This window comes from Ursus americanus, chromosome 25 (genome assembly GCF_024610735.1).
Source record: "Ursus americanus isolate L20-20 chromosome 25, mUrsAme1.1.p, whole genome shotgun sequence".
Lineage (NCBI taxonomy): Eukaryota > Metazoa > Chordata > Mammalia > Carnivora > Ursidae > Ursus > Ursus americanus.
In genome coordinates, this window is record NC_142151.1 from 13,442,528 (window position 1) to 13,461,991 (window position 19,464).

Genomic DNA, 19,464 nt, shown 5'->3' on the forward strand with positions numbered 1-19,464 from the left:
GTCATATTAGTTTCAAGCGTATAACACAATGATTTGACAATTCTGTGTATTACTCAGTGCTCACCACAATAAGTGTAGTCACCATCTTTCACCATATGATGTTATTAAAATATGACTGACTCTATTCCCTATGCTGTACTTTTCATCTCTGTGACTTATTTCAAAAATGTATTATTTTGTGAAATAGAAAACAACAAAACAGGGGCGCCTGGGTGGCACAGCAGTTAAGCGTCTGCCTTCGGCTCAGGGCGTGATCCCGGCATTATGGGATCGAGCCCCACATCAGGCTCCTCCACTATGAGCCTGCTTCTTCTTCTCCCACTCCCCCTGCTTGTGTTCCCTCTCTCACTGGCTGTCTCTATCTCTGTCGAATAAATAAATAAATTAAAAAAAAAAAAAAAAACAGGGATATAGGAAGAATGGGGCTCTCCCTAACAGCAAAAGCAATGGAAACCTAAGCCGCTCAGGCATGCGTTGACTTAGGAAAGGATTTAAAACTGTTCTCTATATGTATTTATGAAGCTAGTTATTTATTTGTAGATAGGAATAATTTTCTCTCCTACAACACTGGTAATATAAACTTTCCTAGTGAAAAAAGAAACTGATACAATCTGGATGCCATTCTGTCCTAGTTAACTCAAAATCTCTCTTAATAAACTTTTAAAAAGTCAAATACAACATGCATACTAAAAAGCATACAAATATGAGCATACAATCGAAGAACTCTTAACAGAGTTAGCATATTCATGCAACTACCATCTGATCAAGGAATAGAAGACTCCAGAAGCTGGCCTCATATACTGCCCCGTCAATTAATCTCCTTCCCTACAAAGGTCACGGCTATCTCGACTTCTTACACCACAACTTAGTTTTGCCTGTTTTTGCCTGTCTAAACTCTCTTGTTCGACACTATTATTTGAGCCCATGTTGTTGTAAATAGCAATAGTTTTCCCTGTTCACTGCTATACAGTCCTTCACTGAATATATGACAGTGTACCTATCCTTTCTTCTACTGGCAGGCCATCTAGGTTGTTTCCAGTTTGGAGCTGTTATAAATTGTACTATGAACATTCTTGTAGTTTCTGCTGGGTACACACTGAAGAGTGGACTTACTGGATCGGAGGTATGACGACTAGGAGGAGCTTTACTACAATACTATCAAATTTCCGAAGTAGCTATACCAATTTACAACTCCACCATCAGTGTTGGAGATTACTAGTTCTAAGTCTTCGCTGATACTTGACATTTTCAAGTTTTTGTTGCTGTTGTATTTGTTTGCTTTTAAATTTTAGCTATCCAGGTCAGCGTGCAGTGGAAATTCACCACGGTTTTATTCAGCATTCTTTGATGACTAATATGTTGAGCCCCTCCAGAAACATTCGCATTTAAATCTACAGTTGACTTGAAATCTATTTTTATGTATGAGGTGAAACAGGGGTCAAAACTGATTTTTTCTGGTATGGACAGCATATGCAATTGACCCAGGATCATTTACTCAAAAGATTTTTCTTTCCACATTGCTGTATAATGCTGCCTTAATTATAAATTAAGTGTGTATATGTATACATGTACATACAAATATACATCCTTCTATATATTTATTGCAAACACACACGTTTATTTTTGTAGGTCTATTTCTGGTCTTTATTCCACTGACCTGTTAATTCCACACTGTATATCCAGTAGTGCACATCCTGCAATTTTGCTTCTCTTTGATATTATTACCTTGGCTATTCTTGCTGTTTGTGTTTCCATATAAATTCTAGAATCAGCTTGTGTAATGATTTTAGACATCTTTCACTAGATTTATTTAGTCCTAGGTATTTGAATTTTTTGATATTATGTCATCTTTCTCAAAACTTCATCTTCCGGTTATTACCATCACACAGAAATACATATTTCATATACAGATGTGGTATCTAGGAATATTACTGAACTTACCTTTAACAAAGTATTATTTTTAATTTACATAAAATAAGATTAATATTTTCTGCTGTACAGTTCTAGGAGTCTTGACTAAATGTAACCATCCACTCCTTTGTAATCAACACTTTCCCCCCACCCTCAAACCCCGGCAACCACTCACCTGTTCTCCAAACCTACAGTTTTGCCCTTCTAGAATATGACTTAGATTGAACCACACAGTGTATAACTTTCTGAGAGTGGCTTCTTTCACTCACTATAATGCCTTTAAGATTTATCTATCTATTAAACTATACATCAATAGTTCGTAGGGATGTACCACACTCTGTATATGCATTCACCAGTTGTAGGAAATTTGGGTTCTTTCTAGTTATTGGTGATTACACATAAAGCTGCATAACCATTTGAATACAGGTTTTTGCAGGAACATAAGTTTGCATTTTTAAGTAAACACCTAAGAGTAGGGCTGATGAGTCATATGAGAAGTGTACACTTATCTTTATAAGACACTGCCAAACTGTTTTCCAAAGAAATTGTACCATTTTGCACTCCCACCAGAAACACATGAAAATTCCATTTGCTCTCTATCCTCACCAGAACTTGGTATCATATTTAGGAAGTCCCTAGTTTCGTCTGTTAAGAGCATTGTATCATGAACAGATATTAGATTTTAACAAATGCTTCGCCTGAATATATTGAGATAGTCATATGATTTTTCTACGTTTACAGGTAATGTGGTGAATTACATTGATTTTTGAATACTATCAAAATCTTATGTGTTCCCTAATTAGAAAAAGCTTACTTACTATCACACAAATCATGATCAAATTTTAAGTTACTCTGATAAAAAGGTACATGGACAATGAAGTCTAATGCTATTCTAAAAGCTACTATCCAGCCAAAATTGTAGTGATCGCTTCAGTCACATTTCCTAGCAAATCTTTCCCCACCAAATACAAAACGGATCAGAGAAATGGTGACCAAATCAGTCTCAGAGCCATATGTACCACTCTAATGTTTAAAATGTGGAATCTGAAGCAATCAAATGGGAAGAGAACTTCTATTTCAAATGACATTAATGTTGTTAAAGAGTAACACTGTAGTGAAATTATAGGATAAAAATGTTACTTTTCCCATGCAACATAAATAAATGAATAATGAAAACACCTGATAGTTGTATACATTATAAATTTATGAAATGGTATCATTTGGAGGGGAAATCTTACACCCTTTTGATAATGATGACATTAACGAATTCTGACCTACTAATTACCAACCATAAGTTAGTTTTATCTTTTCACTTTACCTGTTCTTTGGGTTTGTGTTTTTTCACAACCAAATGACCAACCATAATCAGAGAGATGGGTGATGAGAAGCCCCACAGGGCCGAGATAATCTTTTGCAATGAAATTGTCATAATGTTATCAAATGCATTTTCAATCCTCGAGTTCTGTATAATCTAGGTTAAGAATGACCTAGGGTAGCTCTGTACATTTTGGCAGCTTCCCGCACTGTAGCTCTGAAGTTACCTTAGTCTTCTGCATTACCTCCCCTGTTCACACACTCAGCTCTTTTCAGTATCTTAGCAAACGAAGAGATGGTAATGTGCCATCAAGACCTGACAACACACCGGAAAGCAATGCCGACGCCATGGATAGCCAAGCACAAAGGCAACACTGGACTGGTTATCTTGAGTTCTACTGCGAGCACTACGAATTCCTCCCTCTTTCTGGGTCACATTCCTCACCCATTCGTATTTGGTTTTAACTGGATTTTACTTGTTGCTCTTATTACCTCGTAGAGTGCTATTAGCATTAGGGCATTTTAAGTCACGGCACCATATGGTGATAATATATAACTCCAAATAACTAAGATGAGCTCCCTGAGGACTGGTCATCTGCCAAACAGTATCCATAAGATGCAAAAAAAAAAAAAAATTAAAAATATCAAGTACCTGAAATCTAAAAGTAATTCTATGCATGTTATAGCACAGTCCACAGTATCCTTCAACCTCAACCACCACAATCACATTACTTCTTTTAATTACTACCACCATATCACTAGAAAAGCCACAACGAATAAACAAATCAGTTGGGTAATACTTCTTTAAAGCTGGCATTTAACCCAAAACTTCAGCTGGTTTTACAGAAATAAAAATTCACTGAATTTAAACTGGGTGTTCTGTTTGCTCTGTGAATTTAAAACGACAACAAATACGCTGTCCAATGAACTTTGGCTTCTATTTCCTCATGTGAGTAGGTTTTTAAAACACAACAACTGCCATCTATCTCCAGGGCAAAGTACAACACACCTACTGAAGGACTTGTGTGAAGCAGCAGTAAAAGAGCGAATCTTTAGGCTCAGGATTTGAGAGTCATACCACCAGTATGAAGAGCAAAAGGAGGAAAAATTTGTAAAAATTAAAAAACCAAAGATCTGACAAAGCTTTTGTGGAGTGCTTCTTATTAGCCATCGACAAAGACTTCTCACTCTAGGGGTCAGTATTACTTAGGATCGAAGGAAATGTTAGCTGCTCGAGGTCAGGTGGTAAAAGGCAATACTCTCAAAACTAAGAATTTTAACACCCCAGTTATCATCTTGTCTACCCCCACAGGTAATGGGGAAGAGGAGGAAGAGTAGAAGAATGAATCTGAGGCCTCAAATGCTCTTTGGACTACAAAGCCCTCAACTAAGCCAGCTGTACTGGCAACAGCTAGAAATGGGTGAGTGAGGCAGCTCTGCAGGCGCTCTACTCCGCTCTTTCCATTTTTGTATCCCGGCGTTATCACACCTGATCTGTGAGTAGTTCTAAGTTGCCAATCCACATTTTAAAAACCAAATGGCGGGGCGCCTGGGTGGCACAGCGGTTAAGCGTCTGCCTTCGGCTCAGGGCGTGATCCCGGCGTTATGGGATCGAGCCCCACATCGGGCTCTTCCGCTGTGAGCCTGCTTCTTCCTCTCCCACTCCCCCTGCTTGTGTTCCCTCTCTCGCTGGCTGTCTCTCTCTCTGCCGAATAAATAAATAAAATCTTAAAAAAAAATAAATAAATAAAAATAAAAATAAAAAAAAATAAAAACCAAATGGCATCTTACCAAAGAAAAATCAAATAACCCAATTAAAAAATGGGTGAAGGACTTAAACATTCCTCCAGAGAGGATATACAAATGGCCAACAAGTAGATAAAAGATGCTTAACACCTTGTGCACTCTTGGAGGGATTATAAAATGGTGCAACCATTATGCAAAACAGCATGGTGGCTCCACAAAAAATTAAATATAGAACCACCAAATGATACAGCTATTCAACTTCTGCATATATATCTAATGGAATTGAAAGCAGGGTCTCTAGGAGATATTTGTACACCCATGTTCATAGCAGCATTATTCATAATGACTAAAAGCAACTCAAATGTCCATCGACAGATGAATAAACAAAGCGTGGTTATACATAAAATAATACATTAATCAGCTTTCAGAAGGAAGGAAATCCTGTCACATGTCACAACAATAGATGAATCTTGAAGACATTACTCTAAGCAAAATAGGTCACCAAAACACGTAAACACTGTATGATTCCACTTACATGAAGCATCTAAAATAGTCAAAATCATAGAAACAGAATGTAGAATGGTTACCAGGGGCTGGGGGCAGGGAGAAATGGGGATTTGTTGTTTAATGAGTAAAGAGCTTCAGATTTGCAAGATGAAACAGTTCTAAAGATATGTGTAACACCAAAGTGACCATACTTAACACTACTAGTTAAGATGGCAAATTTTCTGTTGTTTTTACCACAATAAAAAGAAAAAGAATGACAATAGATCTCCTACTTTTTCTTGCTGTGTCCTTGCCAACCTTTCATATTCTCAAGGAGCCAAGAACTGCTCCAGGACGGTCTTCCTTCTCCTGAACTACCCTACAGAAGCAGCCAGCTACCACACTGCTCCGAGCAAGGAGGCAGGTCGCAGTTACAGAAGGGTAGGAGAAATGGCCAGGAGAGGACCTCAAGCAGACTGGCCTCCACTTCTAACTATGACTTTATCCCCCAGCCTAGGAAAGTGGAGACTGGTGTGCTGGACCCCAGTTGAAGAACGTCCAGGGAGAAGAATAAGGAATCTTTTATGGTGATCTGTTTAAATCATGAAGAGTAGAAAATACAGAGATGGTGCCAAGCGTAAACTCCTTGATGACCGAGTACATGCTATTCTTCCTTGCATCCCTTCTAATACCTCACTCTTACAAGTCACTCAGTAAATACTTGTTCATGCTGATAACAATGACATATTGATGACCACTGGCAGAAAGAATGGATCTTTTGTCCAGAAAAAAAAAGCCTACCAGACTCAGAAGCCAAAGTGCTTATTTTAATGAATGAATGAAGGGTCATTTCCATAATAAAAATCTCCAATGATTTCACAATAACTTTTACTAAAAACTTGTATAAAACTACTTTTTCCTGGCAAGTGAAAACCACACTGCCTAACATTTGTACTTGGAAATTCCCCAACCCCCTCCCAAAATACTGTATCTCCTTAAACTAACATCATTAATTACATTCTATAATGAGATAGCCACTGACAGCATCTAAGATCCTTCAACATGGGTCATTCATCTGCTAGAAAAAAATGCTAGAGTTTGTCTTTCAGTTGGACTGTAGACAAGAGAAGAAGGGGTTTTCCACTGTACATGATTTTTATTGTTGGTTATAAAATCAAGCTTCCTGAATATTTACATTAACAAGGCTCTTAGTCACTCACATAAGGAAAAATGAAAACAATTGCTTTAATTACATACTTACGAGGGTTTCAGTAGAAGAAAAAGTTTCTGATATTTGGATATTCTGTGGTAATGAAATTAGATGCCCCTAAGCTACCCCTAAGCTGTTTAAAGCAGCTGTTAAAGTTGTATACATACATGCATTGTATTCTTAAAAATACACTCCAAAGCGCAGGTGCCTTTTGGTCCCTTAAATGCCACAGTTTAACAACGTTAATCTCCAGGGTCTCCCAATACTGATAAACCACAAATAAAATGCAGTGGGATCACTCTACAAGATTTTTGTTGGATAGAAGATGAAAACTTTTTAGGTTAACATTTTAACAGCCTCTTTTATAAGCAGTGTAATTGCTCTGCAATTTACTAGAGTTAGGAATATGATTTTCAACTCACTGTATGTCCAAATTCATATAATCTTGACAGGATTTTATATGAGGAAGCAGATCACTGCTCTCGCTGAAACACAAGTAGAATTCCATTTAAAGGCACTTGAAACCTCAAAGGTTCTGCCTCATTCAAGTAAAATTTAGTTGCCATAATGCACGAAGGGAATCACTTTCCTTTAGTTGTCCTTTAATTTTATCTAAGGCAGATACGCAGTGCGAACAGTATTAACAAACAAGAACATATGCCCAACAAGCAAAAGGGGATTTCTACCAGGTTTTTAACCACAGTGTTTAAAATTAAGCCTCCTAGTAGGACAACTTGCATTTTCTCAGAACACTGTATGAGGGTATTTTGATTATAGACTACATACACGTATATACATGTTCCTCTAGAAAAATAAAAATGTATTTAGTTTTCCATTTTCAGTGGACATTTGGGGCAGAACATAAGTAACTGCCCAAAAGTCAAAACCTCATTTTAGCTTTAACCTTCTATACCATCAAGATCTTTATTAAAGATACTACCCAGCTAGCAATGCAACTAGGAAACACCACACATTTTCCTATCTTCTCTCTAATCCTGTCCACTTTTTTGATAAAAAAGATAATAAATGTGAAATGGTCAAGACAGGGGGAAAAAAAAAGGAGAGACAGGAATTTTAGAACTGGGGACTACATCTGAGATGATCTTCATACAATATTCTCACTTCACACTTCAGAAGACTGAGACCGGCCTTTAATCAGCTCTACACCTAATTAGGATAAAGGTCTGTATACCATTCCGCTAAAATCAGAAAGAAAATGGATGTGGCCTTATTTGAGGAGGAACACTTAAAACAGCCTCCAGACTAAAGGAAAGTTGTCTTAGCAAGTTACTTAACCATCTTTGGGCTTTCCTTTTTGCGTATTTATGACAGACACACGGCTACCCAATAGATATGGCTTTCCTTCTAACTTGCTAACAGAATCCCAATTTCCCCTGGGCTCATGCAGTGTGCCAAACCCTAGAAAATGATACGCCAACCATGGTAATCCGATTCCCCTCAGCCATAAACATTTCCCCAGTCTCTCCTGTGACTGGGGGCAGTCTTGTAATACAGTTCAAGCAAATGAGACTTAAGAGAAAATAGGATGGATGCCTCCGGAAAAGATTTTGTTCTCTGTTAGGCAAGCACAGGGGGAGGGATTGCTTGCTTGGTCCCCTTCCTTCTTCTTGACTTGGAAAGGAATGTGATGCCTAGAGCTGAGGCAGCCATTTTGTGACCTGGCGTCAGCAAGTGAACATGCAAGAGACGGCAGAGTCAAAGACCACAGTGAACCAGGGGCCTTGAGGACACTGCTGAGCAGCTACACCAACCTCTGAACTTCATGAACCGCACAGTGACAGCTTACAGTTTAAACCTCTGCTAGTGGACTTCCGTTAACTACAGCTGAAAGCAGTTCTGAATTTTTAAAAAATTTTTTCTCTAGCTTGCTGTGATTTTCCTGCCCAATCTCACTCCCATCACAATATATTCTGCTTACACTACAGGCAACTAAGAGGTGACAGGATTATATTTCTCCTGAATAGTTAATAGAGACCAATTTATCGTACAATACGTCGACTATATGACTCTACTAAAATGTCATCAATAAGGAAAACGTTAGGTGAAAAAACATGATTTAGAATCATGTTTGTTCTTCATTACTGACTTTGATCCTTCCTTCTGCCATCTCAAATCCTTTTTGGAAATAAGTACCACATATATAACAAACTGATAAATGATACCTATTGGAGCCAAACTCTTCTGTCTCCTGTTAGTAAAAAATAAAGTATTACAATTTCACCCTTGAATCTGCAGTCCCAAACCTGGCCCAGTCAATATTTCCATATACTGATGCTCACAACCAAAGCTTAGAGACTTACCAGCACTACACCAAACTCATGGCATTTCTATTTTCTACTATAATGGAACACATACGGGTTGTTATAATAATAAAATTTAAATGTCGGTAAGACATTAAAAGTCAAACTATCCAGTGCAGTTACTTAAATAGTTATTTTAACCATATTTTGATGGAAGTTTTTCAAATATATGTTCATCTCCATGACTCCTGCTACACCCAGCTCTGTACTTCCCTGGGGCCCCATTCTCCCTGAGCCCAGCAAACAGGAGAACCCGCTTCACCCGCCAGCCCTCTCTGCCCTCCAGTGCTTATCTCTCCACTCTGTCCACAGCCCAGTCCTGCCTGCAGCTGTTCCCATGATCACCAATGTCTACACCACTCACTCTTTCATAATTTCTTCCTTCTAACCTCATTTGTCTTCTGTCATCCCTCAGCTTCTTTGGGGAAAAAAAAAAGGTCAACAGCCTCCCTAGTTGGAAGGAACAAACAACTGCCATGAGCACCCATTCTCCTCTCAATTATGAAACCATCTCTTCTGTTGCCATTCAAGAAGAAAGTGAGCAAGTACTCCTAATTTTGAGCACAGATGTAAAGGAGTATGAACAGATATCTACGTATGTGCATATATGTGGGCTCAGTGCTTTTCTAGTTTAAAAAAAGAAAAAAAGGGAGAACAAATGTTCGTTTTTTTGTTCATTTGCAGAGTGCTTTTACCGACTCCTCCTTGCTGTCTGTCCTTTATCTAACCACTTTCTGATATTATATGATCTTCCACCCATTATGGTCTCTGGGTCGCATGGCTCATCCCACACAGTAGCATATTCCCTTCTTCCTGATAAATTAATCAGTTAAGATAGGAACATTACTTAATTTATACAGATGTCTATGTCAGACTTCTCTAAAATATCTTAGGACATGGTGCTGGTTTATATCAGCATTATAAAAGTATAATCCTGAGACCCCAGGGTGGGAGGTCCCTGGGACCCTTTCCAGAGATGCACACTGGCAAAACTATTTTTGGTAATAACGAAGGTGTTATCTGCCTTTTTTGCTCTCATTCTCTCCTGAGCGTACAACAGCAAATCCAGAGGACACATGGTGTGTGATGATAATGTATGCTGCTGAAAACTAGTGGAACATATGCTCATACATGCTTGTGCTTTTTAGAATTTTCTAAGGTAGTAAGATTAAGGCATAAATACATATGTTTTCAGAAATCAGCTGAGCGTGTTCTCAGTACTTCCATGCGCCTAGCAATAGCAATCTTTGGTAGTATCTGCTATAATCTCCACAACTTCAATATCGTCCAATGAATTCATTTAGTGTTTCAAGGAAAAGAAATTGAATGTTTTAAACATTGACAAGATGAGCTCTTTAAAAGCAAAAGACTTTACATATTAGAAATAAACAAGCCACTGAAGCATTATACAGGGTAAATAACCAGATTGCTCTGGTTGGGACAGTGCACACAATAGCTGAGAAACTAATGAAGTCTGGTATAGTTAACACTGCTGAGTGTCTGCTGGATGGAAAGCCAGTAAAAGAATTCATAGCAGTGCCACTTAAAAATGATGCAGTATCTCCTCAAATTAAAGATTTAGTTCCAAACATGAGTTAGAAGTTAGTCTCTCGCCTTAAGGACTGTACTTATGCTTTATAAGTGGACAAATCCGTAGACGTGGGTGGACTTACTGTTTTGTTTTCACTATTCCAGTATCCATGCCAACTAATCGAAGAAGGTCTTCTTTTATGTGAATGGTTGCAACAAAGAGGAATGCTGTTGAATTACTCAAAGTATTAAATAACTTTTTTGAGTCTCACGATTTATCCTGAAACAACTATGTTGATACCCGCGCTCTGATGGTACAAAAGCAAAGCTGGCCAAAACTGCTGGTGCTTTAGCCTGAATCAAGGCAGAAGTATAAAACAGTACTGGTACTAATTATACTCTTCACTGTATTAATCATTTTTTAAAAAAAGCCAGTTTCACTTCACAATATCCTTGATAAAACATTAAGGGTTATTAATTTTATTGCATCTCACTCTTGAAAACTTGGTCTTTTTAAAAATATTCTGTGTAATGAAATGGAAGGTACACAAAAACACTTCTGCTGCGTATTTAATACAACGGCAGTCTTAAGGAAAAGCGTTTATACAATTGTTGGAGTTGTGAGCTAAACTGTACACTTTTTTCATAGAATACCATTTTTGCTTAAAAGAATGACTGGCAGACAACAGCTAGTTATTCAGACTGAGGTATTTGGCCAACATTTTCTCTAAAACGAATAAAGTGAGCCTGACACTTCAAGGAAAAAATTGACAATATCTGTTGCCAATGACAAAACTTGAGCTTTCAAGAAAAAATTAGAATTTTGGAAAACTTGAACTCAACAGCAAAAATCTTGACCACTGCCCAATTCTCAAAGGCTTTTTTGATGAGAATAATGGTCATATTAATAAATGTGATTTGTTATATATTGTGTAATCAAATGTGTCAACATTTGTAAGATCTGTATAACTCAGTAAACCATTTTTTTTTCAAATGACCAATGCATGATGTTACAAAATCACATAGGGTCAAAGAGCCATTCAAAGTTCAAGATGGACCAATTGAGTTTTAATGTTATGGAATATAAAAAAAAAAAATCACTGGTATGGTTTCAGATTCAACACTGAAACTAACTTTTAAGAATCTACCACTTGTTGAGTTTTGATGTGACAAAGGATATTCACAATTACAAAAGCTATTAAAATAGTCCACCCTTTTCCAACTATGTATCTGTATATAGAGGGCTTTCCCCACATAATTCAAACCAAACTATCACAACAGACTGAAATATAAAAGCAGTTATGAAAATCCAACTGTTTTCTATTAAGCAACACAGTAAAAAAAAAGTGGCAAAATGCAAATGTCACACTTCTCACTCTATTTTTTGTTTCGGACTTTTTCACGAAACTATGTTATCTATATTAACCTTTAATGAGTTTGTTGTTTTTAAATGAATAAACATTTTAAACATTTCTTAAATTTCTAGTATGTTCAATATTGACAGATATAGTCCACATAAACAAAAGATCTTTGGGGTCCTCAATAATTTTTAGGAGTACAAGGCGTCCTGACACCAAAATGTTTGAAAACCAGTGATTTATAACCCACAAAACTTAGAAGAATGTGTGTATAAGAAAATAAGCACCTGAAAATGAATCAGAAGATCTCGGCTCCAGGTCTAGCACCACTTCTTACTTGCTTTGGGATCTGGATAAATTACTTAATCTCTCTAAGGTCTTAGTTTCCTCATCTGTAAAATGGATAACTCGTATCTTGTTCTGAGGATTAAAGAAAAAATATGTTAAAGCAATTTATAAACTACAAGTATGTTATTATTACAAAGTCTCAAAACTAAGAGTTTTAAATACTTCTAATGACTAAAATTCTCCTTATTTTAAAAATCCATTAGTAAAAGCATAACTTATAGAAAATGTGAAGGGGGGATTTCTGATTAGTCAATTAGCTCAAGTGTCCAACCACAAAATTTTACTGTATTAAATTTCTCCCTCTACGGTTATAATTGGCAATGTGTATTTTAATTATTATGGGTATTTCCAAATATAGATAAAAATATAGACAATAATAACAAACCCCAATGCACCCATCACCTAGCTTCGACAATTATCAAAAATTTGCCGACATTGTTTTATCTACTTCCCATTTGTGTATGTTTGTGCCTACCCTGAAGTTTTTTAAAAACATGTTAGGCATCATTTCATGTTGCCTATAAATACTTCCATATGTGTCTGTAACAGATGAGAATTTTTTAACATAACCACAGTACCATTAACGTGGATAAAAACTTAATGGTTATAACTCTTATATATCATCTAACATATCATATAATTCTTATATATCATCTAATACACTCCATGTTTCCTGATTGTCTCCAAAAAAAAAGTCTTGTTAGTTCTTAGTTGCTTTGTATCATTCAAAAAATCATTTACCAGTTCATTTTCAAGTGAACACAAGATTTTTAGCTAAAGATAGGAAGGAAAAGGAAATAATACCATGCTTTATATACCATGTACGGTTTACAAAACAAAGTCAACAACTATCTTCCTGAGGAATGTGCTTCTCTCCCAACCAAACAACAAACAAAAATAACACAAGAAACCCACTATAAAACAGGCCAGACTGGCAACACTTCAGTGTTCTGAGAAGTGACCAGAAGAGGACACAGCTCAGCTACTCAGGAAGAGAAAGAGCTGATAGGAGACAACCACCCACCACTTCGGAAAAGACGAGCCCGGGTCAGCCACAGCATCAGGCAAGCTGGAGGTGAGGTCAGGGTCCAGGTTCTAGAATGAGCATACTGCTCAAACAAGTCAGGTGCCCAAGGTTGTAAGGCAACCCCCTACAGGTTTCAATTCAAAGCTCAAAAAACAATGCTCTAAGCTAGAGACCTAATGGAACCATGATCAAAAGGAACAGATGTGAGAATTTACTCAATTTATTCAGCAAACACTTATCACAAGATGACTCTACTAGGCACTATCTAGGATATGAGTGGTATTTTTTTAAATTTACACAATGCAAACAAAAAGCAGCATATACCTCTCTACACATATCTTTCCCCATTAATTTTAAGGGGGAGAATGGAAATTATTTAGTATTAATGACCTTGCCATTTACCATTACAACTTAAAGTGCATCTTTTTTCTGTAAACTGCAGTCAGCCCCACTCCTCATGCAGTCACTAAAACGAATCTGAGTTCTATTGTCCTTCTCACACACACCACAGACCCCTAGTGTTACATCTACAATTCTTCTCGGAATATTTAGTTTAGAAGGAAACCAAGGGAATGCTAAAGAATTTCCCACCTCCTCTGAAAACTTTTATTTTCCATAGGCTTATACCAAGTACATCAGAATGTACTGTAGAAGCACGCGTAATAGACACTTAATATAAATCCTTTTTAGAATCCTTTACCTCAATTTCACCTATAGATTTTTTTTTAATTTAAAACTGCAAAAAGTGCAGACAAGAGGAGGGAACATATTTCTTAAAGAACACTTGAGAAGTACTTCATAAGTATGAATAAAAACATGAAAACAGTCACTAAAAAAATTTTAGTTGACACGATGAAGAACATCTCAACAGTAACAAAACATGGTGGTCAGATAACTACGGTGAGTCCAGACTTCCCCATTTCGGAACTGACATTTCACTTCAAGTTTCTACTATTTGTAGAAAAACAGCGTAGGGGTGCCTGGGTGGCTCAGTCAGTTAAGGGTCTGTCTTTGGTTCAGGTCATGATCTCAGGGTCCTAGGATCAAATCCCACATCAGGCTCTCTGCTAGGTGCGGAGTCTGCTTCTCCCTCTCCCTCTGTGCTTTCTAATAAATAAAATCTTAAAAATTAATCAATTAATTAAAGTTGTATCATTAACATTCATCAGAATATCATATGTAAAACTGAGTAAGTGGGCCCATAACTAGCCCTCTATAATTTCCTTGATCCTGCCCATTATCTTCATTAGACATCACAATTTGTCATCAAATTTTCCATGTAGTGTTTACTTGTTCACTATCCCTCCATCTTCTCCCACTAGAATATAAGGTCCATAAGGACAAAAACCTTACCTTATTTTCCACAGTATGCCCAGTTCCTAGAACAGTGTCTAACACATAGCAGAGGCTCCAAATAAAGTTGCTGAATGAAGAGATGGATGAATGACCTCCCCCACTTCCTTTCCTCCAGACACACGTTAACCACCCTTTAAGGCCAAGGTCAAATTGTTATCTCTATGAAGATTACCTCCCCATTACCTCCCCCAATGCTCTAATCTCTTTCTCCCTTATACCATGAATTTGGCACTTCCCAGCTGTCTGATACTTGTTTATTTTTACCAATGTACATGCTTCCCTTAAAATTCTTATAATCCTCCTCTCCTTATTAAGGGCATGGATCCATGTCTCCAGCTTTTGGTATCCACCTCAGTATATATAAATAGCATATCATTAATAATTGTTTTGCTTGATCAACTTATACCTATAGTTAATCTAAAAATCAATATAGTCAATAGTTCCAACTTTTTATAACCTATCCCTCACTTTCTAATAACTCGGTTGAAATTTCAGTGGGTCTCTATATTTGGCAATTTCAAGTTCTACATTCTCACACAACTTATGCTCATAATTTATCCATCCCTTCTCCCTAGATTAAATTTTTTATGTCATGAAAAATCTCGTGACTTTTTGATGATACCTATAATGAGGTATCTAATCCCAATCAAGGAGGAGGTGAAGTTTCATTACTCCCTTCTTGTTGAAGTATTGAAGAGTATTTTTTCCCTTTATCCCTTTTTTCTTTCATGCCAAGAGGTATCCCATTTCCTTCTTTATTGATCACACCTCTGGCAAGCTTTTATTTCTTTGTACCTGTCCTTAGTAATCTCTCTTAGATCCTTCCTTTTGAGACCCTTGTTTCCTCCAGTCATTTATTTGATTAAATTTCAAACTCCCTTCCTCAGTCAGTGTATGAGAATGGCCTCTTCTTAAAGCCTGAGCTTGCTTCTTTAAATCCAGCCAACCTTTATGAACCTCATCCCTTCACATAGCCAACCCTTGATCATCTGGGCTAATGAAATATACAAAAATATGAGACTATCCACAACATAAGAAAATTAAAAAAAAATGACATCTGGCTTTGGAATATATCACGTGGCTTTCGGCAAGACTTACTTTCTTAATTATGTTTTTGCTTAAGCCAACATTAGTAATATTTTCTTTTATGATGGTGGATATCTGTCTTGGTTTTAGATTTTCATACAAGTTTTAAAAAGCCAATCAAGCATCAACTGTGTTTTTTCCTATGAAGTCTTTTAACTAGTTTTTTCAATCGTTAAAGTCTGTCATAAAATCTGGTTTCTGTTTCTCCTGATTTCTTTCCTCCCTTTTCTTGGAATTCTGATCCAAATCAACTTACTCTATATTAATTTACTTCTTCAACTTAAAATAGCACTTGCTTGAGAATGCAAAGCATTTTAAAAACAGTTAAACGTTCAGTGAAATTTTTAGTCCAAATAACACAGGATAGAAAATCCCACTTTTTTAGATAATCCAGGAAAAGTTAGGTTTCTGGGGAAAATTGCACTAGTAATTCTAGCAAAATATATTTAGTAGGATATTGTGATTGGCTGAAAATAGGAAAACATTAATATTGGACAGCTATGTAAATCAGCTTCATCAGCATATAATCTCATACACCAAAACCTGTACGGAATCAAATTCTCAATACAAGCATTTATAGAAAATAACATCAACCCTGGTCCTTCTCCTGGCCCCAGACTAAACTCTGCACCCATCTCAGACCTGATCTCAGCCTCACTTCTACAAATAAGGTTTAAAATGTGTAAGAAAAAGGAAAAGAACTGGGTTAACAGGATCTTCTCTTTTGCCCCCTTCTCAGTTACAGCCACTAAGTTTTTGGCCGGAGAGACCCCTAACCCTCAATTTTACAGGACTATTTTTACTTCATAGCCAATTCAATTATTTTACATATGAATGTAGGTCTACAGTACTTGAACTCACTTTCCTTCATACACTATTCACCATATTGCCAGCAGAATTAATAAACCATTTTTAATTGTCCCCCCATGTGGAACTTTGATAAGTATGCATTATTTTACCCAAAAACTAACTTTTGGGCTGGTGAATTTGGCCCAACTTTTTATATAAAACGTTCACTGTTAATTGGCCCCCCTCAATTTTTTGTAACAGCAACCTTCTACACAGTCCTCAAACTCAGTAAATTCTACAACTTAATTTAAAAAAACAAAAATCAAAAAACTTTCACGGTGCCTAGTCACATTCTGAAAGCCACAAATTCCTAGTTTTTCAATTCACCTCTCCAGCTTTCTGCCTTCACCAAATGAGAGAACTCCACAAGTCTCAATTAACTCGGGCCTCCCAAGCTGTGTGTCCACCAATATAGGATTCTCAAGGAAAAGTAAATAATTGAAACTAACTAAACTGGTAAGAATTTTTTTCCTTTAAAAATTTACCTTAACTTTAAAAAAAATCTCTCTTCTTCATGGAGTTTGAAATAGGATACAACCTTTGAGGCAAGAGTTGTCACCTATGTGCACTCTCAATCAGCCCCACAAAACGAGTGGCATAAAGTGGGATTTTTCTGACAGCCTAAGTTCCCCAAATAGTACTTAGAAGGTCTTTCAAGGATGGCACATTTCTCAAACACACACACACACCCCGGAAGAAAGAAAAGAAACATACCTGGTCATTTTCTAAACAGGTTTGATAGGTTTGGTTGACTTGTAAGAGCAGAGTATTTACTTATAATCTTTTAAAGCAGAAGTGGCAGCCAGAGCACTGGGTAAATAAAAACTTCAGAGAGTTTTAAAAACCCTGCATCTTAACTCACTTCCCCTTGGTTCAAGGGGACGGCAGAGCAAAGCCCAGGGCAAATGAGATTATGCAACAGGTTTTTCCTCTCCTTATTCATCATGGGCTGGTTAGAGGTGTGCTTTCTCCAAACAATTTGAAACACCCAGGACCTGAGGATCTTTGCAGCTGGCGTTTAATAAACTCCTTTAGGATTTTGCAGTATCCATTCATTTTCAGATCTACTCGTATTTTCTCAAGTTAATCACCGGGTTTTTGTTTGTTTGTTTGTTTTAGGAAATTAACCCATTATCTGAAAGCTTCAATTGTGTATAAATATTTTCCTTCCTGGTGTTTTATTACATGAAACCACACATGATAAACAGATCCTCGGCTGTCCCCTTGGGCTTTTTTATTTCTCACGTTTTATGGCTAGTGTAAATAAAGAAGTCACGGGCGCGCTGGGCCCCCAACACGGTGACTCGGGCCCCGCATGAAAACTGAGTTTTTGGTTGGTCGGTCGCGTTTAAGAACGCAGCACCGTCACCACCCAGGTGGCCTCGCTGCTTACACCAAAGGCGAATTTGGGATAATGGGAACAGTCAGGCCGGGGCCCCACTTGGCAGGCGTGTTGTGTAACAGTCGCGCCTGGAAGTGAGCAACTTGGTCCGCGAAGGTACCGCGTCCCGCGGCGGCTGCTCCTCGCGGCCGGATCCGGCGGCCCGGCCGGCTCGCCGCGGTGCGGCCGGGGGGCGCACGGACCGAGACCCCGCGCCCGGCCGCCCGCCCCCTTCCCGCTCGGCCCGGCCCCCTGCAAGGCCTACACCTCCCCCCCCCAACACTCGTGCGGCTCCGGGCCACGGTCGCCCCCACCTCGCCTCCCGGAAAGGTGGCCCGGACGCCCGCGAAGGCAGAGCCGGCGGGGCGAGAGCGCGGCGCCCGGCACCCGGAGTCCAGGCGCGCCGCGGAGCGTCCATGCTGCCGGCGCGGCCGGGCGACCCGAGCCCCGCACCCTCCCGCCGGCACGGTGTGCGCGGCCGGCCGGAGGCCACTTACTTTTGGGGCCGCCGACCTCCCGACTCCCTCCGGGGGAAATGAAAGTTGTCACGGCGTCGCCCCTCGGGCCCCCCTCGCCTGCCCGGCTTGCGAGGCGCCGCCGCGGAGCCGGGAGGGCGGCTGCGCTCCCGCTCGCGTCCGTCCCGTCGCGCTCTCCTCCTCCTCTTCTTTTCACTATATTATCTTCTCCTTCTCTGAGGGGTGGGTGGGGGCGGGAAGCTTAGAAAGAGAGGAGACGTTTGCAACTTTTCTTCACTCTTTCTCTTCCACCCCCCCCAGTCAGCCTTGAAAAAACAATGTTGAAAAGGGTGAAGAACTTGGGGAGGTGAAGGTGGGGGGCCGTGTGGGGAAAGCGGAGGGGGGAGGGAGAAGTGATAATAATCGTTTAAAAACTGATTAAAGCCCCCCAAACAGTGATACACAGACAGAGGGGGAGAGGAGGGGGGGTGGGGTGGGGGGTTGGGGGGAAAGAGAAAGAGTCGCTGGTCAGGAAACTTCAAGCGCGGATGAGGTCATTGGTTTAAAAATAAAGAGATGGCGTCACTTGAAACCAATCCCAGTGAATGAACTCAGCGGAGCCCCGGGGAAAGGAGGAGACAGGCGAGGGCAGGGCGGTGGGCGCCGGGCGGGGCCGCGCGCCCGCCCGCCCGCCCATCCCGCGGCCGCCCGGGTCCGCCGCGCGGCTCCGCGCCTCGCTTCGGCCGCTCGGGGAGGGGTCGGGTCACGTTCCGTTCCGGAGTTCGGCGACTCGCAGGCAGGTTCCGCAGGCGCCGCTGGGAGGAGCTGGGGCTGCCCGAGGAGGCGGCCCCGCGGCCTCCTCCTTCCGCGCCCGCGCGCGCGCCAGCCCCGACCCCGGGCCCCCGGCTGCGCCCCAACAGGTATTTAAGGGTGCTCCCCCCCGCCCCGACCAAGACCCGGAGCCCTTTCCTCCTGGTCGCGCTGTTTCCAGCTGCCTCACCAGCGTGAGGAAACGCAAGGATCTGAGAGAATTGCAATCACTCCTTCAAAAGTCTGATGAATCCCAAATGCAGGGCACTGCCATCC

The 19,464-nt window shown here is 39.6% G+C and overlaps 1 protein-coding gene across 4 annotated transcripts in view; it reads right to left on the reverse strand.

Moving 5' to 3' along the window:
- DUSP16 (dual specificity phosphatase 16) overlaps positions 1–19,097 on the reverse strand; it is a 73,153-nt gene extending 54,056 nt beyond the window's left edge. For 2 of the 4 annotated variants that reach the window (XM_045781437.2, XM_045781433.2), the window contains exons 1-2: positions 18,421–19,097; positions 12,164–12,296 (exon numbers count right to left, since the gene is read on the reverse strand). The gene's annotated coding sequence lies outside the window, so the exon portion shown is untranslated. The other 2 variants (XM_045781435.2, XM_045781436.2) reach the window with 2 other exon arrangements.
- Between the last annotated feature and the right edge of the window lie 367 nt (positions 19,098–19,464).